This window comes from Anabrus simplex, chromosome 5, assembly GCF_040414725.1.
Source record: "Anabrus simplex isolate iqAnaSimp1 chromosome 5, ASM4041472v1, whole genome shotgun sequence".
Lineage (NCBI taxonomy): Eukaryota > Metazoa > Arthropoda > Insecta > Orthoptera > Tettigoniidae > Anabrus > Anabrus simplex.
Genome location: NC_090269.1, coordinates 432758431 through 432782308, shown reverse-complemented (window position 1 = coordinate 432782308; position 23878 = coordinate 432758431). Strand labels below are relative to the sequence as shown.

General features: G+C 39.6%; 1 long non-coding RNA gene across 2 annotated transcripts in view; it reads left to right on the top strand.

Annotated features, from left to right (window-relative positions):
* The first annotated feature begins 5763 nt into the window (after positions 1 to 5763).
* Positions 5764 to 23878, top strand: part of LOC136875065 (uncharacterized) — a 44607-nt gene continuing 26492 nt past the window's right edge. Inside the window, exons 1-2 of one of the 2 annotated variants that reach the window (XR_011018329.1) lie at positions 5764 to 6002; positions 6162 to 6269. This is a non-coding gene — a long non-coding RNA (uncharacterized lncRNA). Of the gene's footprint in view, positions 6003 to 6066; positions 6270 to 23878 lie in introns of those variants that run through there. The other variant, XR_011018328.1, reaches the window with a different exon arrangement.

Sequence of the window (23878 nt, the reverse complement as noted above, 5' to 3'; positions counted from 1 at the left end):
CTTTTCAGTTCATGAAAAGTTAATGTCAGCTATTTTGCACTAATACAACTGGAGAATGTATAAAACTACTGAAAAAGACCACAAACTGTTTGCACACTTCCACAGTAAGCCGACGAAAAGCGCGCGTACTCGGCCCTTTTATCGACAGCAGCGCTGCAGAAGGTATATTAGTTCTTTTTATCTACATCATACAGTCAACCCCGTAGAGAAAAAATATTTTAAAAAACTAAATATATTAATATAAGATAATCTAACATTTTGTCGTAAAGGACCTTGGAAGATGTTTGTAATTTTTACAATTACGATTAAGGTCTGCTAACATGTGATTCAGAGGGAGTTGTCACACTATTCATTTCTATTCGTCCTGCCGGTATTTCATAAAAATCGATATATCGTTTCCATCCCTATGCGCTGTCGATAGGGATGGGTCCAGTCAGTTCATTTGCTTGAACTAGTTCATTCGATACCGTTCATCGCCTTGAGTCGTTCAAATGAACTAGTTCAAATGAACGAGGTAGTTCATGAGCAGATGAGAAATATGCAGTCACGTGACCATTAACATGGCACGCCATCGGCCATTTTTGTGCGAGCTTATTTTGTCGTTCAAATGAAGGAGGTAGTTCATTTGTGCTCTTGCGGCATTTCGTTCAAATGAACGAAGTCGTTCAAACGAACGAAGTCGTTCAAATGAACGAGGTAGTTGATTTGTGCTGTCTTCATGGAAACAGCTCTCGTGGCACGTCGTTCAAATGAACGAGGTAGTTTATTATGAGCTCTCTTGGCAACATCACTAGCGACGTGAGCAGAGGTAGTTTTCCGTACCGCACGTGAGCTAGTACGTCAGTTTTACAACAGATGGTACTTGCGTACGTCTTCGTATTCCTTTACTTGAATGACAAACCATACAGCCTTGACCCCACCCCACCTCCTACGTTTTTAAAAGCTCGACGGTTTTAAGGGGAGTATGAACCAGCTGTTTGAGAGAGAAGAAGCTATTTACTGCCTTTATCCACGGGAAAAATTGCTCTAAGATGATAATTGTCCTTTTTATCTGCTAAAGAGCTGGGAGGACGAACCCTATAAAACGTCCTCTTTGTTTGGATTCCAAAACGGGTTCTGTCTCGTTATTTGTCATCGGAGTCATTGTGATGTGGGTTCGATTTCTGGACCCAACATCAGTCAAATCTTATTTTGATGATTATGTTATCCACTAGTTTTCGTTTATTCTTTTGTTTATTTATTTAGTAGTATAATTAATTAGTTAGGCGACCACTCAAAGTTGTCTCCAATTTTTCGCATAGATAATTGTTTCTTCTAATAGTGAAGAATACTTGTAATGAGAACCGTCGCATTTACAAGGATATTTCTGTTCTTAAGAAGGATTTTGTACCGATTATTTAATGTAACACTTATTGTCATGTCAAAAAGGGAATGGAACAAACAACTTCGACATTTAATCGATAAATATTAACAAACATGAAATATTATATTTTCTTAATGAAAGGAGTGACATCTCCAAATTTGTATTTAGTCCATCGGATATTGTATATTTTATTTTCATTATAGTATAATTATTCAGGGTTAAGTTCAATTAATCGTGATTTTATCAAGGAATAATAAATAGGTTTTTAAACTTTTCTTTGATTGTCATTTTGCCGGAAAAATATTGCATCCTGAATTTCCCTGCGTTCATTTATGCCTTTAAGTTAGTTAGGTGTTATATTATGATCCTTTGTCCCGAATGCACCATGGCCCTGGGAGGTCATTGGTTTGGTTCTTTGGGACGGAGGAGTGCAGTTGATCCTTGCACGGTCGAAAGAGCTTTTGCTCACCCATGACTTTGAAGTTTATTTTTCTTCGTTTTCTAGATGAGATGGCATTTTACTCTAGACTAAAAAGGCGTGGGTGGTATGGTTGCAGTATCTTGCAAGGACCGGACTCAAACCAACATGCGCTCAGTTACAAAGCTAGGCGGCTAGTACGACATTCTATGAACTTGGTACTTCATCGTCTTGCAGAGCGCCTAGCACGAGCAGAAAGCAGCTGTTCAGTGCCCAGCGGCGCCGCCAGCCTCCCTAGGTGGAGAAAAGGCATCTACGAGAGACAGATAAATTTTCTAAATTTTTATAACTCTTCTTCCTGCTCCATCACCAGTTGAGAAATGTGCTGTCATGTGATCATTAACACGGCACGCCATTGGCCGTTTGCGTGCTTGCTTATGTTTCGTTCAAATGAACGAGGTAGTTCATTTGTGCTCTCGCGGCATTTCGTTCAAATGAACTAGGTAAAGCTATCTTAGCAACAGCACCAGCGGCGCAAGAGAGATAGTATTCCGTGCCAGACTTGAGCTAGTACGTAAGTTTTACAATAGATGGTGCTTGCTTACATCTTCGTCCTCCTTTAATATGCTGTATGCTCGCGTGAACGACTCGTTCAAAATATTTTAACGAACTCGTAGTAGTTCAAATAAACGAGTCGTTCAAAGATGTCGAAGATGCGATACCGTCGAGTAGGGATACTTGGGACCAACGAGCTAGAATAACATAGAGAGGCGGAAGCGCTGCCTGGGTGAACCTAATAGAACGAACGTCCGCCATGTTTCCTGTGGTCACACAAGCAAGGGGGCATGGCCTTTAAATGACGAAAAGTGTAGAAAATGCGCATTTTAGAATCGCTGGGGGAGAATTAAAGACCGTTGCCAAAAGCTTGAAGCATGAAAGCGAATACCGCCGCTTCATCATATTGCGGCACGAGGCCCACATCACGATCAGTTGATTGTAGGGTAGTTCGAAATCATCGCACAGTGACATACGAATAGGCCTCGAAATCGGAACAAGAGCGTTACCCTGCTTGGCTGTTGTGGTTAAGCGTAAATTAGAATAAAAACGATGGACATAAATATTTATGACAGGAAACCTTAAAATCGTAGGGACCTACAATAGGTTACAACCTCATTCTGTTCATATTTTTAAAATTATTGCATCCTCATGAGTACTGTGTTCCTTTCTTAATCTGTTTACCCTCCCGTGTTGGTTTTTCCCACGGACTCAGCGACGGATCCCACCTCTACCACCTCAAGGACAGTGTTCTGGAGCGTGAGACATTGGGTCGGGGGATACAACTGTGAGGGAGGGCTGCACCTGCTATGCTGAACATGGGCCTTGTGGGGGCGAGAAGGAAGCGGCCGTGGCCTTAAGTTAGGTACCATCCCGGCATTTGCCTGGAGGAGAAGTGGGAAACCACGGAAAATCACTTCGAGGATGGCTGAGGTGGGAGTCGAACCCACTTCTACTCAGTTGACCTCCCCAGGCTGATAGAATCCCGTTCCAGCCCTCGTGCCCCTTTTCAAATTTCGTGGCGGAGCCGGGAATCGAACCCGGGCTTCCAGGGGTGGCAGCTGCTCACGCTAACCAGTGCACCACAGAGGCGGCCCACGAATACTTTACCACAATAATCGTTTAGTGTAATTATTTATTATAATATAGGGGGGATATCATGTTTCTCCCATTACCATATCATACTGGGATTACTAGCTGAAAGATAACCTTGAAAGTTGTCCATTATGAAGTGTGGCATAGTTTTAAAAACCAAGGCAACAGACATCTACAATAAAGGCTGTATACATTTCAAAAATAGCAGTAAAATGCTGTATTTATCATACTTGGTGTACGTTTGAACGAAATTCAAGTGATTTTTTGTGGTTACGTTTTTTTGGTGGTGGGCGCTCCATTTCCTTTATTTGTAAATGTGAATGAAAATTAAATAGGGCTGGAAATGTACAGAGCATAAGCAACTGAATTGAGTGGGATACCATTTATCTCTTTTCGCCCTCACAACGCATTGTTCGGTTAATTCCTTGTTCTTTAAACGAAATCTTAAACAAAATTCGACAAATAATTACCGTGGCTATCCGTACTTTCGCTAAGTAAACAATAAAATGGATTTAATTACAAACAGAAATTACCAAAAGGAATCTCCGCTATAATTCAGTAATACTTACTTAAAGTACGATATATCCTTGGTTTTATTACTCCGATTAGTACAACCATACGCTGAGCTTACGGCTGGCATTCTTGAAAGCGAGAATCATGTTTTCACTTCTTAAAACTTAGGGAATTAAATTGGCATGCACGATCTCCCTGTCACCTCAACATATGCTCTCGCGCCAATTCGCTTTGTTTTGACAACCCTTAACATGGCTGCCCCTTATCAACTTGCTTCAAGCAGGGAGCGCTGGTGTTAGGTATACAGTCCCTCTATGTTATTCTAGCTCGTTGCTTGGGACTGGAGGGAAACTTGGGACAATTTGGGGTATACTTATGTTTGTTCAATTATCTACCCTCCATATAATGCTAATATTGTTTTTGTTATTCCCAGCTGAAGTGAATGCTTCAGGCATACTTTCTAACCATATTCAAGCTTTGTAACTTGAGCTATGTACAAAATAGTTGTGATTTAGTTTCATTATTATTTCTGTTTATTTTAGTAACCTTTTAAAACTTCGTCTGCCAAGGAGAGCTAAACGATCACTGAAATCAGTTTATTAGTACCCCACATAACCTAGAATCTTGTAAATGTAACAACAATGTATTGAGCTGATATCTGATACTCTATAGTGAATAAGTGAGATTTCATAAACAAATGTTTGATGTGGGGTAACTTGGAACACCTTCAATTATTTTTCCGGATATTTATCACCATGCCTAGAAAGCACAAACGAAAGATTGGGAGCAGGAAATACCATGATTTTACCCACGAGACTTTGGAAAAGGCCATAAAAGGTGTAAAATGTGATTTTGTTCTTGCAAAACTTGCAAAACTATTTGTGTGCCAAGTTCAGTCAATCACACCACCACCTATACTTGTAAATTTATGAGAAGTTACCATGGTTCTGCAGATGCATTTATATTTCCTCAGATTGATGATATTGCAGATGTTTCCTTTCAAAATATCTGTAAACTGCTAGTCCCTATTCGTATTTTTCGGGATCGCTACACATTTCAAATTTTGGTAACGGTACCGTATGGTACCATGATTAAAATGGATAAACTGACGCTTTTCTTATGTCATTTGGGAAAGTTTGAAATAGGAATGTAATCATGGCAAACAATGAACAAATTAATTTGTCTTAGTATATTAAACCACAAAATAGCAGTGTAACCAAAACATGAAAATTGTCGCAATTTGAAAATAAAATACATTATGGTGAACTTAATTTTTTTTTTTGCTAGGGGCTTTACGTCGCACCGACACAGATAGGTCTTATGGCGACGATGGGATAGGAAAGGCCTAGGAGTTGGAAGGAAGCGGCCGTGGCTTTAATTAAGGTACAGCCCCAGGATTTGCCTGGTGTGAAAATGGGAAACCACGGAAAACCATTTTCAGGGCTGCCGATAGTGGGATTCGAACCTACTATCTCCCGCATGCAAGCTCACAGCCGCGCGCCTCTACACGCACGGCCAACTCGCCCGGTGAACTTAAATTAGCTTGTATTGATGACTATATAACTAAAATCAAGGAGAAATCCCTTGATGGGTGTCCCAAGTTTGATTCACAATGGTTAACATGATGTTTCTCTGCAATTTGTATTACTGTCCCAAGTATCCCCTCCAGGAGGGAAACTTGGGACACTTCGATTTTAATTAAATCAAAGCATTTAAAGTCATATTTTCACAGGGTTTATTGCACAGATGTTGACAGCCATCACAGACTTGTTTCCCTGTAATTAATTGAAGTTTATATGATTATAGGTTAGCGTTCTATAACAATGTGAATGATAAAACTGTCCCAAGTATCCCCACTCGACGGTACTGTCTCTTGGACTGCGAGTCACTTCCAGCTCGTCTTGTCGATCTCACTTGTTCACATGATATATTTTGGATTTTTCTCTGAAGTATAGAACTATGATTGAAGTGAACTGTATTGAGTGTATATTGCTATAGACAAGGAACATCGTATTGATTTTTAATCTGCGAGACGTGCTGGGCTATTCACAGTTTCAGGTTTGATTTCGAAGTGGTTGGTATATAATTTAATGATCATGTTCAGTTGTTCGTATTGTGTGTATCGGATATATCTCGTTAGCTTGGGTAGTTTTATTTCATGAACTGTGCTATTTCCGGAAGATTTGCTTCAAGTAATCGTGATTTATTTCATTTTAGACTGCCACCACAGCCTTTAACGCACCGGTACTGCTGATAAAGCTTGGCAGTCTTCTAGATCTCAAGAAAAAAGTACTAAAATCGTTCGGTAACCCGAACAGGAATCAGGTAAGCTGGATTGTTCTGAAATATACTTCATACAGAAGAAAAACGGCAAATAATGCTTGTTTTTCAGTCTGGTGTATGCTATATTCACTATATTTTATCCAGGAGCCGTTGTTAATGTTGATGTGTGCGTCTCTGTAGGCTATATTATCCAAAGAGAATGAGTAAGAGATGACTCTCAACGTTATTTTTCACTTCTGTACGCAACGGCTGCGCAAAGATCGCCAGGAATTGCACAATAGCGCCTCTAGTGAGCACAGGGCTGAACTAAAATTACCGGGCGGGCGATTTAAATCGTTTAGCGCCGGGAGGGTCCCCAGGTTCTCGCCGCCCCCCCCCCCCGCCCCCTCTTAAATATTATATTAAATATATTTTTGTTCTTTTTTTTCCCTCATATTTTTTCTTTCATTTCCTTTTCTTTCTTTCCTTCTTTGTTACCTTTTTCTGAAATACTGCATTCTGAACAACAATACACCTGGAGGTTGGCCTGTGCTTTATTATTATTATTGTTATTAATAATTTTTTGCTGGAGAAAAGAAGCTTACCAGCTTGTGCTGCTTATTATAATTATTTGATTTATGGAGTTATATTTTACTTTTACTAATTCACAAAGCCATGAAGGATGGGAGTGACTGGCCTTGCCTGTGCTGCTTTTGTTTGTTTCTGCTGAGGAAAATGGAAGCTAACTCACAAAGGGAGGAAGGAAGTGACCAGAAGGTGAGTGGGATTGGCAATCCCTATCTCAGATTAAGACCTATGATAGAAATAGGCACTAACATCCCCTCGTACATCAGTCCTCTTTTAACACTACTTAAGCCAACCGTAATAGTCAATAGTATCAAGATATGCCACTTATGCAGGAAATAAAATATAAATACAATGTAAGAAAGAAAACCATACACAGGAACCACAATGATGAAAGGAAACTCATATGATAAGGAGGGAGTTTGTAGGATTCAAAGATAAATTGAAATGAAACATGATCTTTTGGTTTATGGAGCTATATTCTACCTACTATCCACAGTGTTACAGGTATAAAATTGTGTAGAAATTTGCACAAAATAATCTAATCTCATGACATTACATTCAGCAGTGTTAATCATCAATTAATATTCATCAGCCAGAAAACTATGCAATACAACACAAATACAAAATCATTCATTTAGGAAAGAAAGACTGGAACTGACAAGTTACAACATAATACTTTTCTCTCTTATTGCAGTCTAACGTTGCACTGACATTGCAAAAGTTTTCAGCAACACCATTTGTATTTTCCCAAGGAACTTACTATATGATACATCTTTCAGTCTGTCAAAAGAGGCACCTAGGGCCACACAAATCTCTGGCAGAGTAGTGTTTGAAGAAACCAAGACATGATAGCACATACTCTGTTCCTACATACTGCACCAAAACACAACATATCATTCAATCAGTCATCTGCATTTAGATGATAAACAATGTCAAGCTAAAAAATTGTATGCATCCCGTGTATTCATTGATCTGCACTATTTACAATACTTAAAAATGTTCTATTTTATGTGACAGTAGGATATATCTAAATTTTTCTGCTACATGGAAAAAGATGGAATCATGAATATGTTTGTGGGTTTAAAAGACAAGAGAGCACTTACAGATTATGTGATTGTTCCCTCTTACAACATGCAGGAGGTACAAATAATGCTTCCTTTCAGTCCATCCGCAGGAGAGGAGTTCCAATAAATGGACAGAAATATGTAGCATCAGGATCTACGTACAATAATATGGCAGCTGATCCAGCACAAAACATTACCATGCCAAGTCACAACATAGCTCCGCCTATTAAGAGCTATGTCCAAGGAATTGTATGCTAATTTAGTACAGTATTATGAACAATATGCTGCTACTTCCACAACATTATGGTGTGCAAGGGCCTTTGCTGTGATCTAGATGAAATGCCTGTGTAAGACAGTGGAAACTCACTTCAGAAAGTGCCATTAGTACCTACTGTATATCGAAGGCGGAAATCTATGTTGGTGGTTGCAGAGTAGGCTGATCTGTGGTCTGACAGCATGCACTCCACCCGGCCAACCAAGTGGGGAGCCTGGCACAAGTAAGCGGAAACAATGCCAAAATTCAATTAAGGGCTGCGTGGTTGCCCACCCCCTACCCACAGGGGGACAATTATGATAAGGCTAGTTTCTTTACGTTGCACTGACACAGATAGGTCTTATGGCGACGATGGGACAGGAAAGGCCTAGGAATGGGAAGGAAGCAGCTGTGGCCTTAATTAAGGTACAGCCCCAGCATTTGCCTGGTGTGAAAATTGGAAACCACAGAAAACCATTTTCAGGGCTGCCGACAGTGGGGTTCGAACCCACTATCTCCTGGATGCAACCTCACAGCTGTGCGCTCCTAACCGCACGGCCAACTTGCCCAGTACTATGATAAGGAAAGTTTGTAGAACTGTTACCATCACATCAAGTGAATGGGTTACCAACATCACAAAATTCACAAATATTAATTTAGTTACTTGGACATTGCATACATACCAGTACATACTTTTGTATAGGAGGATGTGCATACAAACTGCAAATAAGAGAGGAGAGAGCATAATATATTTCCTGTGTTCTGATGAGAAATGTTCTCCAAAATACAAGATTTTCAGTGAAACCTCCTTTGGTAGAAATGGATGCTTAGCCAAAACTATGACTTCTTTACACAAATCATTCACACAATATCACACGACACTTCCACTTCAGTACTTGAATATTATCATACAAATGATGATCTCATATAAAGGAACAGACTATGAGTTCAGTAAACCACATGTTTGAAAGGTTCATTGCTCTTGAAAATAACTCCACATTACAGTTTTTCACTTCCCATTTAGCAGATATGTTTCATGCTGTACTTAATCTCCCTATAATAATATTAATAGTAATACTAATATTAATGATAATAATACATGTCCCATGAAGTTTAAATAAAGTGTTTGATTATATAACAACTGTAGGGCAGGAATTTATAAAAGTCATTATGAATGCAATTAAGACAAATGGGGGTCTGAAACATGCAGATGTATAGCATATTTTGAATTACAACACTGAACATGAACTTAACATTTTTCCACCTTTATGAACAATTATAATGATGTTCTGGGCTTCATAATGATCTCATTTTTTTGCCTATGAGGCTCATACACCGATTCATGGCAACGATGGAATGGGCCTCAGAAGGATGCAACTGTGGCCTTAATTACGGTATGGCCTTAGTATCTGCCTGCCTATTGCAAAGAAGGGAAACCATCTTCAAGATAGCTGACAGTGGGGTTCAAACCCACCACTGCCCAAGCGCAATTTCATAGATACATGACCACACTGCACAGCCTACTTGTTGGGTGTTTTGTAATACAAAATTAAATATATTGCTAAACAATCATTAGCAGTCATAAACTGAAATTGCTTAATTTGAATGTAAAATTAACAATAATAACATTAGCACCAGTGTTCTCCCCAGAAATGTTTGTCAGGCGGGTGGCAAGAATGAGTAGCCGGGCGGGGAATACTACGTAAAACTTCAATATGAATATAAATTTCAATTCATTCCCCTCAGGGCGTTAACAATAATATCAGACAGGTAAATATTAACTGCACAATTGAACTATTTGAATGTTATTATCATGAACAAGTTATAACAGAGTACGTTGAACGTCTAGTGTTCTATTGCTCCTTCCAAATCATGTAACACTGGACTTAGGCCTCCCACTCGGTTGCTGTGGACATGTGGACTGCCATACAGGTTTGTGATGTCATACGGAATAGAGGGCTCGCATGCGATTCCACGCTAATCCAAACCCCTGCTCGCGACTACATAGTGGTCAAGCTAAACATTTGACCTCCGATGTAACTGATGCAATTATGGTAATGATTTATCATTTAAATTGGCAGATTTACAGTATTTATAGGTGAATTTGGAGCACCCAATGACTCAAATGTGTACCTATTAATAATATTATGTAATTAGCATATATCTAGGTTTAGTCAAGCGGTCTCTAAAACCGGCAGGGTGGTGCACCCATTAGAAAGGTCCTAGGGAGAACACTGAGCACATAAATACCAATTAGTGAAACAACAATTACAGTCCACAGGCTGAAGAGAATAAGAAATTACCTCAATAGTTCTTCATAATAACAACTCTTTACAATGAACGACATCCACTCAGGAAGGGAAGATTTCTTTTTAAGGGTTATATATCACTGTCAGCACAGACGAGCGATGACTCATTAAAAGTTTATTCGTAGTAGCAGCAGGCGTGGAGATGGTGGTGGCAGCAACAGCACCGGTGATAGTAGTAGTAGTAGTAGTAGTAGTAGTAGTAGCAGTAGCAGAGGCAGTAGGAGTGCAGGTGGTGGGAGCAGCAGTCATAGCAGCTGAAGGCCTTGGCCGAGGACCAGACTCATGTTCAGGCACACCTACATGCACAAGAAAAAACAATAAGAATGGTACCATTTTTTCCTCCTCTACTACAGTGAATGCAGGGTATTGATTTTCAAATCTCATAATGTCATTCATTCATAAACATGTATTATGGTTCTTATGGTCCCTCTATGGTTCTTACAGTAGGCAAAACAGCAATAAAATTACATTGAGCATATGATATTGTCGACCTAAATATTAAGCACATGAATACATTAACAGTAACTGTATTGAGAGATGTCATACAACTGTTTTTGCTCCATTCATGTTCAGTTGAACTTAAGGAAGAAAACCTAATTGTACTTGCACATTTTATATTCACTGAGTCCAGAAAAGATCCCCTACATGCTGAGAGGATGTTGGAAATAAATTCAAAATGGTACATTCAAATGTTAGAAATTCCCCATCCCCTCCCCCCATTGGCCTGGTTCACCTCTGCTTAGCCAACCCGGTCTCTCCAAGCACCCCCAGGGTCACCTGTGCAGACACCAAGTCAACGTAGATCACTGACCAGAACTCCTGACCTCAAACCATCCTCTAAATGAAGAGTGGACACTGCAGTTCAGCACATAATGAAAGCCATCAAAATAGTGAAAAATAAAGAGCCTGTAGTTCTGGGAGGTGACCTAAGTTGTAGAGTTAATAAACCATATCAAAAGACAATGATTATACTATAATTAATAAATGATGAAGGATACAAAGTAATCAACAACTCAATGGAAAAGATATATATAGCCCTAAACAGTACAGTACCACTGACTTAGTTTTTGTGAAAGGCGCCATTGTATGAATTCTAGTGCAACAGATTATGTACACAGATCCGGGAAACATGATAGTAACAAGCAGATAAATACTAAACAGTGTCTTGTCACAAAATAAAGTAGGAATTCATGATGGCAAAACAACTTCAGATACTATTAAACAGTGGGGTGGAGTATTACAGGGTGATCTATCAGTCCGCTTCTGTTCAATATCGCCACAGCAGACGTTACAGAAATAATTCTTAACGCAACCAAATTGTACTTATACGCTGATGACCTAGATATAGGTTCTAACAACAAAGATTATCTTCAAGCAACTATGGTCAGCCTTGAAAAAATATTCTGAAGACAACAAACTTAAAATTAACCTGGACAAAACGGTACAAATCGTTTTCGGATAAAGAGGCAGTTAGGATAGTGAGCTCATTTAAATACCTCGCCTTCACAATACAGGCAACGTAAAGCCATTGATGGATTATAACAAGGAATAACATTTGCACATGTGTGCACTATTTTGTGAATAATAAATGTTAGGTATTTCAGCTACACTCTGCCTCAAAGAAATGTACACATTTCAACTTACAGGTAAGGCAAGCTCAGGTATGACAGGCATTATAGTCAATTTCATTATGAGAAGCGAGGTTCCCCCTCATCTGGCACTGATGAATTTATGATCATTACCTCTGGAGAGCAATTTGAAATGAATCGCAGGAAAATGTGATAGGTCACAGTACCGGTACTGTGAACAATAATAATAACAACTACTTACTTCTTTCCGGGACAGCATCTTTGATAGGGGTCCTGGATAGCTGGAGTGACGAACGTGCCTCGAACACACAGTGCGGTTCCTCAGCTGCTTCGGGGGAAGCTGCCGCAACCGTTCGACCCCCACAACGTCCAACCACTCTCTGCAAATGTTAGGTCTAGCAACAGGGAAATGATGAAATAAGATTCCCTGTTGCCGGCCTTCTTCGCTATCTGTGTACATTCCACAGATCTGACACTTTTCGTGCACGGTTTGAGACATGAAAAGAAATAGAAGAAAATAATTAAGGACACTGTAATCAGCTTATATTTTTACTGCTAATATCAATACTATCAAAATGATAGTGGCTTATCAGACATAATATAACATTACATCAACTGAATTTTAAGGTGTCTGTTTAAAGTAGGCTTATGTAACTATCATATCAACCACCATGCAAAAAGGTAATAAAAAGGTGACAGTCAAAAATAATAAAAATACATTTTTGGGAACAGAAGCAACTATCAATCATCAACTTATTAACTTACTTAAGGATGCTTACCTCAAATATCTTGTACTTTTTCTTCAAACACGCAAACATAGATAATATATATACGCATCCAAATCAAAGTGAAGCAAAATGTCACAAACGTCAAAAACGTGGTCGTCCCACGTGGTCCAAGGTGTCAAACTCAAATCGACCAATAGCAATCGGAAGATGTTTCTACCAATAGGAGCTTCCGTATTCGTCACGTGGGCTATGGGTGAGTGACGTGATGTACAACAGCGCGCTCACAAGAGTGGAGGGCGAAAGTATTCAGTCTGAGCTGGGCCCTCGGAAGGGTAGGACCTATGCGGGTGACATACCCATGATATTATCGGCTCACTTTATCTTGCTGCATTTACACCCTAGTGCTGAATCGGTTGACCTCGGCAATCTTCGAGATTCGTATTGGCAACCTTTGAAACACAAACTATGAATCGCTTAAGCATCATTGTGCGACATCTGGCGTACACTTTACGTACTAGTACTGTCATTGTTTACACAGCAAAGCCAAACTATAGAATTCATGCTTGGAACAAGATTCACATCGAGAAATGTTATATAATGTTTATGTGACACAGTTATTGGCTTAAGAATAACAGTTTAGAAACTTCATATCGATCGATCATATTCTTGATTTCATTTTCATTCAGTTGGCAGCACTACCGGAACCGGGGCAGCTCCCTCCTTACTCCTCATCCCCGTACACAAATGCACCAAGATCAAGTGTGCCGATAATACATATATATTTATTAAGCGGCATTCAAAAGAGCATACCACATGTACATGTAATTAAGTGATAGTGTCACTCATCATGTTACACAATTAAAGTATGCAGTCTTTGGTGAAACCGTTGTTTTCAGCAGATTATATGATGAAAGCCATGAATTGCAAGTCTAGTTACTACGTGTGATTGGTCCTGGCCAGTCTCCGTCCACTGCCATAGGTACCGGTATTGTGATTTATGTCATTCCTCTTCCACCGCTGCAATTCGAGATGCACTTGGTAAAACCCGGCAGGTGGTAGCATGAATTGCAGTCTCAAGTCCTCTATGAAGAAGCTTTCTCTTGCTAGTTCATATACAATCCATGAGGGTGAATGTATCTCAACTCCTAGAGTTCTCTTCCTGTAGACCTGTCTTGCTTTCACACTTTCTAATCATGTGAAGTCGCTCTTAATTAACTGCTATGAGACTGTTGGTATTATGACTGCCTTGCAGTAGGCAAAGAAAGTTTGGTGGTATTTTTAATTCTGTATATGGCTTTTATAGCTCTTGATGCTCTCTCTCTTCAATGTGTATCCTGTAGGAAGACAAGGTCATTTGTAGATACACTCCTAAGTACCTGAATTTTTCATGGTTGCTAGCATATCTCTTTGCAGGATTAGATGGTCATTAAATGCTAGTTTACCTCCTTTTCTGATAATCATCTGCAGTGTTTTCTCTTTGTTTATGTTTAAGCTGTTTTCGCCAGTCATGCTTCTGATGCGCAGCTTTCAGGTCATCTTCGCAATGTGATCTTAGTGCCATGTCATCTGAATACATGGTTAGTTTCACTGTGGGGTAGTCTCAAGCTTTGTTTATGGTGTCAGCTGTTAAGATGTTAATAGTAGGGAAACTCATGGGGTCAAACTGAAGTATGCCATTTTCTGTCTGACCTCTGACAGGACAACACCATTGTTTATAACTATGTGGTTGTATGATAGAATTAACCCAACTATTCTCACTAGTAGATGAGAGACTCCCAGCATTCCTTTTAGTTTTTGTGTGAGGATATTCCAGTTAATTAAGTCAAAAACCTTTCTGTAGATCTATGAAGTCCATATGGTATTTCCTTTTCTGGTGCCTCAAGGCCTGTTCCACTTCTGCTTGCAGTAATTTCACTCCTTGTAGAGTGCTCCTTTTCTCTCGGAAGACAAATTGGCAATCAGGTATGAACATGTCCACCTCCTTGGCTAGTCTTTTCGTTAAAATGTTGGAGAAAAGTTTTTAATGTTGTATAACTATTCCTCTCTAGGAATTGGGACCTTCCGTGTGTTTCCTTCTGTTGTACAGTGTTGTCATTGGGGCTATTCTTCAGCTGACTGGGATGGTTCCTCTTATCAAACACTTACTGCACAGATCTGTCCAAAGTGGGAGAAGTAGGTCTTGTGTCTCTTTTATGTGTTCCATGAACATCTTGTCAGACCCTGATGCTTTACCCTTCTTAGCAGCTATGATGTGATTTAACTTTGTTGGTAATCCTTGAGTAGTTCTTGTGAATTTCAAACCTTAATTGAAATTTTTATTTCTGTTTATGCTTAGTAGTAACCTATTGTAATTAGCATACATGTGAACGTAGGCTAGTTTTAAAAATTCTTCTAGTGTATTGTAAGGTAAAGGTACCTATACATGACACCGTTAAGAGAAGAGAATAGCAAAATGAGAACTGTGCTTACACATAATGCTACTTTATTGAACAAGAAACTAGCTTAAGTGTCCTGGACTATCCCCTGGTGAAAATGGGTCTGTTTTTCCATTTTCTTCTTCATTCGACTATAGGCATCTCCTAAGACCCTAAAAGCAGTTAGTGGAACTTATACACACAAAATCATGTAATCTAGATCACCGTTTCACGGAAGAACATTTCCGATAGTGCTAGTCAAGGAAAACAGTTGCTAGTACTAAGGAATTATAAAAAGCCAGTCTCAAAAGTATAAATAAATCAATGAAATCAGACTTTAAAGTTAAAAAGTTGATGGAATCAGTCTTCTAATTAAGAAAGCCATAAGATCAGTCTTTGGAGTAAAAATGCAATGAAATTTGTCTTCAAAGTTTTAAAATTCTAGCCATGCAACCAATGAAATCAAATGACTTTGTACATTAGTGTCACCCTTGGAACTCTCTTGGCTGCTGCCATTGTAGAACTCTCATTTCTCACTACTTCTATGGCATCAGCCATGGTTTCTTGTGAATGATTTTTTTTTTTTACATCTTGAATCTTGGGATACAAAAAGGGGAAAAAATTGTAAAACAAATCAACAAGCCAATGCCTGACACCTTGGACACCAATGGCTGACCGGGCGAGTTTGCAGTGCAGTTACGCACGTATAGCTGTGAGCTTGCATCCGGGAGACAGTGGGTTCGAATCTCACTGTCGGCAGCCCTGAAGATGGTTTTTCATGATTTCCCATTTTCAAACCAGGCCATATCTCTGTCTGTGCGATGTAAAAACCAATTGTTGTAACACTATTGTCTGAGACACCTTGTCAACTACTGGTTCTGGAAGTCAAATTAAAATGAAATGAACGTAGCTTACTATGTATGTTAAAATAACTCTTTTAACATAGCCAACTCCTTTGTGGAACAGTGGTTTCAGTGTCTGCCTCCGTATTGTGATGTTTAGCATTATTAACTGCCATCCTCGGTGGCCTGCGTTCGATTCCCGGTACTGCCAGAAATTGAAGAATGGTAGAAAGGCTGGTATATGGTACATACAACTCACCTCCATTGGGGTTGTGCCTAAAATGAGCTGCACCACCTCGATATGACGACACGAGTTTGCGTTTGCAATGGGGTTCAGTAAGACCAATAGATGAAACCCAAAATAACATATGCAATTTAAGATTAATCTTTTCAACTAAAGCAAATAAATAGAGCCTAGAACCCTGCAACCCTTTGTACAGTAAGAAACTTCACCTTCCTACATAAAACAAGAAGACAATAAACTTCCAACTTACCTTGTAAGGAATATGTCTAGAAGAAGGGAAATATTGAGTCATACAATCACAAGTCTTTCGGAGTTCTGTTTCACATGAAAACATACACATCACTGATCCTAGGGTTCAGTTCAGGTAGTCAAGTAAGGGTCACCAATGTTGCCAGTACTTGCACTACCTCCTGGGGATGTGGATATTACTTAGTGTTATGACGGTGAGTGAGTGTCAACTATTGGTATTGCCATGCAAAGGTGTCATCTATTGGTACATTTACCTATAGTATCTTATTAGAAATCAGTGTGCTTATTCTATTATTGTGAAATATTTATGTTGTAGAAGTATCTCTAGAAACTCTCTTACTAGAATTCTGTTGTTGTAATAAGGATAGGCTTAACTGCAGTTTGGAATTATGTAATTCTTGTGTATTCCTTTTGGTATTCAGTGATTGACTCCAGTTTTGATCCTGTTGGGGTGTTGTAGGATAAAAGTATAGTACGACTATGTATTATTGTAGGGTATTAATTACCTTAATGTCATGTGATCGTTGTGTACTAACAATTTTTTATGCACAGAATAAGTTATTTTATTTTTATTATATTTTTATTTTTCTGTAAAGAATGGCTAAGGAGTGCAGGTGTAGGAACTATAGGTGTGGCCAGGCATTAAGAGTATGAGGGAGGAGTTGGACAGCTTGAGGGAGATTATTATGATTTTCTCAGAAGACAGGAAGGATGGTAGGCCTGCCTCATACAATGTACAGGATACAGTAGCTGTAAAAGAGAGATGGGAAAGAAAGGGACCATTGTAGAAGACAGGTGGCCTAATGTTTAAGGGGAAGGACACTGCAGGCTAAGGGCTCTATTCGGGATCAGAATTCAGGACAGGTGTCTGTGCGAAATCGGTACAAGTTGCTCCAGGTAGAAAAACAGAGGGAAGATGAGGGACAGGGAACTGTTGGTGAGATGTGTGGAAGTAGGAGGAAGGGAAAAGGTAGGAAAGGGAAATGTAGAGTAGAGGATAGGATAGGAAACAGTTGGAACAGGGTCATGGGAAGGAGAAAAGGGAGGAAGAATTAGCTTCTGTAGCAGTCACATGTCAACATGGCATCTACTGTAACGTACGCGTAGGAGTGCTCTTTCTATATCTCGCAGAAGCCCATAACGTGTATCATATTTGTCTTGCAAGTGTGTGCTAAGTGATCTTGTACAAGTGTGGTTTGATTTTGGACGTAAATAATAACAGATATGTCCGTCCAGAAAGCGAATAAGTGGATTAATGCTTTTGAAGCAACGATGAAGGACTTTGAGGCGTGCCTTCAATTGTTATCCAGCTCTGCCAACCTCAGGGAAGAGTCCCTAGACCCACTGAGTCAGGATTTTCGAGACTTCCCAGGCGCTATCTCCTTTGAACTTGCCGTGCAGAAGAGCTGTGCAATTTAGTACGGCAGCAATACCATCAAGAAGCTCTTATTGATGAAGGACAGCAGTACAGCAGTAGAAACTGCCTCCTAATTCATGGGGTCTCTGAGGTACCACGGGAGGATATTTATGAGAAAGTGAGGGAAACCTTCCGAATGAAGTTGAACGTGGACTTCACGATGGAGAGCTTCAACCAGTGCTACAGGATTGGGTGGCCTCAACGCTCAGCAGCTGAAGTGGTATCTACAGGCAGGCGCCCTACAGTAGTTAAATTTACCCGCTACCACAAATGTGACCGTGTGTGGAAGGCGAAGGGGCTCCTGAAATGCACATAGGTACTTATTACAGAGTCCCTTACTAAAACCTTGCTAGGGATCACTTTGGGCCATCCCGCGTCTGGACCCAAGACAGACGTATCATGATTCACCTTCCTAATGGGCAGAAAAGAGCCATTAGCACTGTTGCAGAACTGGACAGCATAAAAAATCTGCAGGATAACTTTGACAATTCAAATGAAACAGCACAGATTGATAGTGTATTTGTTTGTTATTCATAAGTGTTTCTGTAAGTGTATTATGTGTGTGTATTAGTGGTAGTCAGTGTAAGCATTTATCAGGCTATTGAGGTAAGTTGCATGCTTTTTCTGTTATACTACTTTGTTAACATTCCGTTATTCAGCTTATCCAGATAACCCTCTCACCACAGGCTTTCTCCTCAAACGGGCAGTATCTCCCTATACCGACTGTTTACAGTGCTGCCATGTCAACGCCCTCTCCTTGGTTGCACACTTCGATGAAATTCAAGCCATAATGAGGGAACATAATATCCATATTCTTGGTAATAGCAAAAGCTTGCTTACACTGAGCATACCATCTGGTATGGTACATCTTGACTAGTATTCCCTCTTATGTCACGATAGATCCGATGACAGAAGACGAGGTGGGGTGGCCAAATACTGCAGAAATTACTTAAAAAGCCGGCTGATATGTGTATCATCTAACATTGCACAGCTAATGCCAGAATTCGTGTTTGTTAAAGTCATTATTAACCAACAGCAACTCCTTATAGTTACTGTATACAAGCCACCCAAAATAACAAATATGACTGAATTTGAATTTTGCTAACTTGACCTACTGCTTAGTTACAAGCATATTATTGCCATAGGTGACTTTAACATTAACCTACTTCCTAAAACATACAAAACTAAACAATTTATTGAGATGTTTTCTTTATGCGATATGACCATCCTCCGTTTAGAGCCTACTAATCACACTTACATGGATAACTACAAAACACACACGCTCATTGACCACTTACTTACTCCATGGCTCTACAGTCCTTTAAGGACCTTGGCCTCCTTGACCACAGCTCTCCAGTCGTCCCGGTCTTCAGCACGCCTGCACCACCTCCTGACTCCAACGGTCCTCAAATCAGTCTCCACATCCTCCAGCCATCTCATCCGGGGCCGACCTCTCCTTCTCCTGCCCCCAGGGTGTCCTGTCAGTGCTTTCCTTGGAAGTCTTCCCTCCTCCATCCGTTGTACATGCCCCAGCCATCCAATTTGTCTCATTTTGATTGATGTCACCAAGTCCGGCTCCTTATACAATAATCTTATTTCTTCATTTGTTCTGATTCTCCATAAATCTCCCTCCTTCACCGGTCCAAATATCTTCCTCAGTACTTTCCTTTCCCACACATTTAATCTCCTCTCTGTGGCCTCAGTCAATACCCATGCCTCACTCCTATACATAAGCACTTGTTTAGTTATTGTTTTGTAGAGAGTCAGTTTTAATTTCCTGCTTAAGTTTTTACTTCTCAGAAGGGGATTCAGTGCCCTGTAGGATCTGTTGGCAGCTTTAATTCGATTTACAATATCTGTCTCAACTTTATTTTCTGATGTTATTACTGAGCCAAGATATGTGAAGTTATCTTTTGCTTCAAAGGTGTAACCATCCACTTGGAGTTTTTCAGTGTTCCTTCCATTTCTCTCTGTTACCATATATTTAGATTTAGCCTCACTTATCTCCAAGCCCAAGGACCCAGCTGCATCTTTCAGCTCCCTCAAGGCAGTTGTAAGTGCCTCGTTACTTCTAGCAGATATCACCACATCATCTGCATAAGCCAAAATTTGGATCAGTCTGTTGTAAATATTACCACCCGGATTAGTAGTCACTGATCTTACAGCTTTCTCCAACACTAGATTAAATAACACTGTTGATAAGGGGTCTCCCTGCCTTAGGCCTTCTTTGGTTCTCAAAGATCTTGACAGACTTCCCTGCACTTTTACCTGACTTCTGCTGTTCTCCAGGGTCATCTTAGTCAATTTTATTAACTTCTGTGGTAATTTAAACTCCTTCATTGTTTCCCCACAATGTCGATCTCTTATCTTTGTCATAGGCTTGTTTAAAATCTATATAAAGATGCCCTAGTCGAACGTTGTATTCATATTTTTGCTCATTGACCACATTGTGACAAATAATCCAAACAAAGTTTATATCTCACGGCCAGATTCCAGTCCCAGCCATTTCCACTCCTGACCTTATCTGCCCGTCCTACTCGTTCCGAATGCCAAAATATAAACCTAAGTATGTTATTTCCAGAAATGCAAAAGGCATTGATATGGATGAATTAAGACATGATACATACAATCTACCCTGGAATGACACACTCTTGTTGGATGATATAGACGTGAAAGTAGACAAGTTTAACTCCCTTGTAATCACTCTGTACAATAAACATGCCCCTAAGCGATTGATAAAAGTTAATTGCCTATCTTGTCCTTGGCTAAAAAATGAAATTAAAAGAATGATGGCCCACTGCGGTGCACATTATTGACGCTTTAAACGAGCTCATGACCAAAGTGACTTCAAAAATTATCGGGTACTTAGAAATTGACTAAAACAGCTCGTTAGAAACCATAAATTTTTTTACTAGTGAAACTTGACTGCAAACATGAATTCTAGCAGTGCTTGGAGCATGCTTCATTCCTTAGGCATAGGGAAACCTCAGTAACAACCTTATGTGCCAGACTTACCACTTGATAAGTTAAGTGACTTTTTTACTGAAGAAAGAACACCACCTAATATAGTAAATTCCACTAACTCAGTACCCAACTACATAATGAACCCTTTACTTGACAAACAATATTTTACATTTCACCCCGTTACTGCTAATAGAGTTAAAAAAGTATTATAATCAAATCAAAAACTTTCTTACTATAACTTTCTTACACAACATTATTGGTAGTGTTTTACCAATTATTACCTACATTGAAACTACCACCTTAAAATCTGAACCTTTCCTTCATTATGGAAACTAGCCAAAGTTGTCCCTGTGCCTAAGAAACCTGACCCATCCCAACCATCCGACTATAAACTAATTTTTGTTTTACCTGCGATTTCCAAAGCACTCAAGTATCTGGTTCATGAGCAGGTGTTAGAATACTTAAACAACCATTCTTTCCTAGACACATTACAATCTGGCTTCAAGAAGGGACAAAGCACAGCAACTGCCCTGCTCATAGGGACTGAGGACATACGACATGCAATGGACCGAAGACTGGTGACAGTACTTACTCTCCTTGATTTCAGTAGTGCATTTGACACTATAAACATCCAGGCTCTGTTAAACAAGATGTAATCTTACTACTTCGATCAACAAACTATACATTTCTTTTCATCGTACCTCAGAAATCGCGCGCAACCCCTTCATCAAACCTCTCACTGAATCAGGGGAATGAACACCACGGGGTAGTGTTTTAGGCCCTTTGCTCTTTATTTTGTACACAAACAACATTTCATATAATTTAGGCGGGTGCCTTACAAATATACTGTTGCTGTAAGACTTCTAATTTGCCTCAAGCCATAACAGGCATCAATTGTGACCTTAACTGACTTAATGCTTACTCCTTGAAAAATTCCCTCCTTCTTAACCCCTCCAAGACACAAGCAATCATTATTGGCTCTCAAAAATTGTTGACTACACTATGATACAAAACTATTCCTCCAGTTATACTGAATGGTGGAGTTATTCCATTCAGCCAAACTGTGAGAAATGTTGGAGTGACAATGAATGAAACTTTAAATTTGTCTTAATATATTGAGAATGTGTGTAAAAAATATATATTAGCAATATTTCATTCAGTTAAAAGAAACATTGATATTTTACCTTGTAAAGTGGGAGTCAATCACATACAAACACTAGTGCTTCCCGTCCTTGACTGCTGTGACGTCATTCTTGTAGGCGCAACAACAGAACAGACTTTGAAACTTCAACAAGCGCTTAATTGTTGCCATAGATTTATATACAGTCTGAGTTATGAAACACATGTCAGGACATACTATCACGCTATTTCATGGCTGAAACTTGACAAACGACGAACGTATCACATACTGTTGCAGATATACAGACTGCTCTCTGAAGACAGACCAATACACATTTCATCCCAGCTTAAGTATTTGTCCTCCTTTCACAACATTAATACCGCCTCTGGTTTCTCCATTTCTATTCCTGTTCACTGATCCTCTTTGTGAAACAATTCCTTTGTTGTGACAGGTTCTTGGCTTTGGAATTCCCTGCCTGTCAGCATCAAAAATATCACACCATTACTTAAATTTCAGGCTGTTTGCCAAAACGACCTGCTGAATGCAGCTGACTAACTTGTATGACTGGATGATCAAAGGAATGTGAGTTAGTAAAGTGAAATGTATTTTTGTGCAGGTTACTATATAATATTATGTACTCAAACTCTGTTCCCAATGATGTATCACTACAGTGGTTATGTGTAACAGAAGGGCAAGAGCCTAACTTCACCACCTACAAAGGCATAATAAATAAATAAATAATTAAATAAATAAATAAATATGGCTGACCAGGAGGGGAGGGGATCAAGTGAGATGGATGGGTTTGGGCTAGATAAGTGGGGTAACATTGTGGAGGAAAGGGAACCAGGGTAGAGTATTATCCAGAAATTAGGTTAAGGCAGATGTTGAGGAAAGTAGAAGAGAAGGAGGAGGTAAAGGAGAAGGTGGTAGTGTATCACATAGGTACCAACAACATAAGGCATCAAGCTCAATAGCTGCAGTCGCGTAAGTGCAGCCAGTATCCAGTAATCGGGAGATATTGGGTTGAGCCCCATTGTTGGCAGCCCTGAAGATTGTTTTCTGTGGTTACCCATTTTCACACCAGGCAAATGCCGGGGCTGTACCTTAATTAAGACGACAGCCGCTTCCTTCCAATTCCTAAGCATTTCCTATCCCACCGTCGCCATATGACCTATCTGTGTTGGTGCGACGTAAAGCAAATAGCAAAAAAAAGACAAAAAAAAGAAACATAAGGCTAGCAGGTATAGGTACCAACATAGTTGGGGATGTGTGGTATCTGGTAAATGCAGCACGAGTGAAGTTTAAGGAAGCGGAGATGTTTATAGGTGGAATACTTTGTAGGAGAGATACTGTCTGGAAGGTGATTAGGGATTCAAATAAGATGGTGTGGGTATGTGGGAAACTGGGAGTGAGATTTCTAGATCCTCATGGGTGGGTAGGAGATAGATATGGGCACTCAGATGACATTCATATGTATAAGTTAGAAAATTTCTTTAGAAGTGTTATAGGGAGGTACATTCTAGAAAATGGGGTGGTCTAGGGAGCGGTGATAAGAGTACTACAGGTATCTGGAAGTCAAGTAGAGAAGACATAAAAATGTTAGTGTCAGATTGTGTAAGTATATAAAGAAAGGAATAGAATTATATAATTTAATAGATATACAGGACACTTACCAGTTATTGTAATAGGGGTAGAATCATGGCTTAGAAATGATATAATGGATGCAGAAATTTTCTCACAGAACTGGAGAGTGTATTGTAGAGGTAGGATAGGAGTGGTAGGAGGAGGAGTATTTGTTCTAGTGAAGGAAGAATTTGTAAGTTACAAAATGGTTAAAGATGACAAATATGAAGTTCTAAGTATAAGGCCCATCTCTAAAGGTAATAGGCTA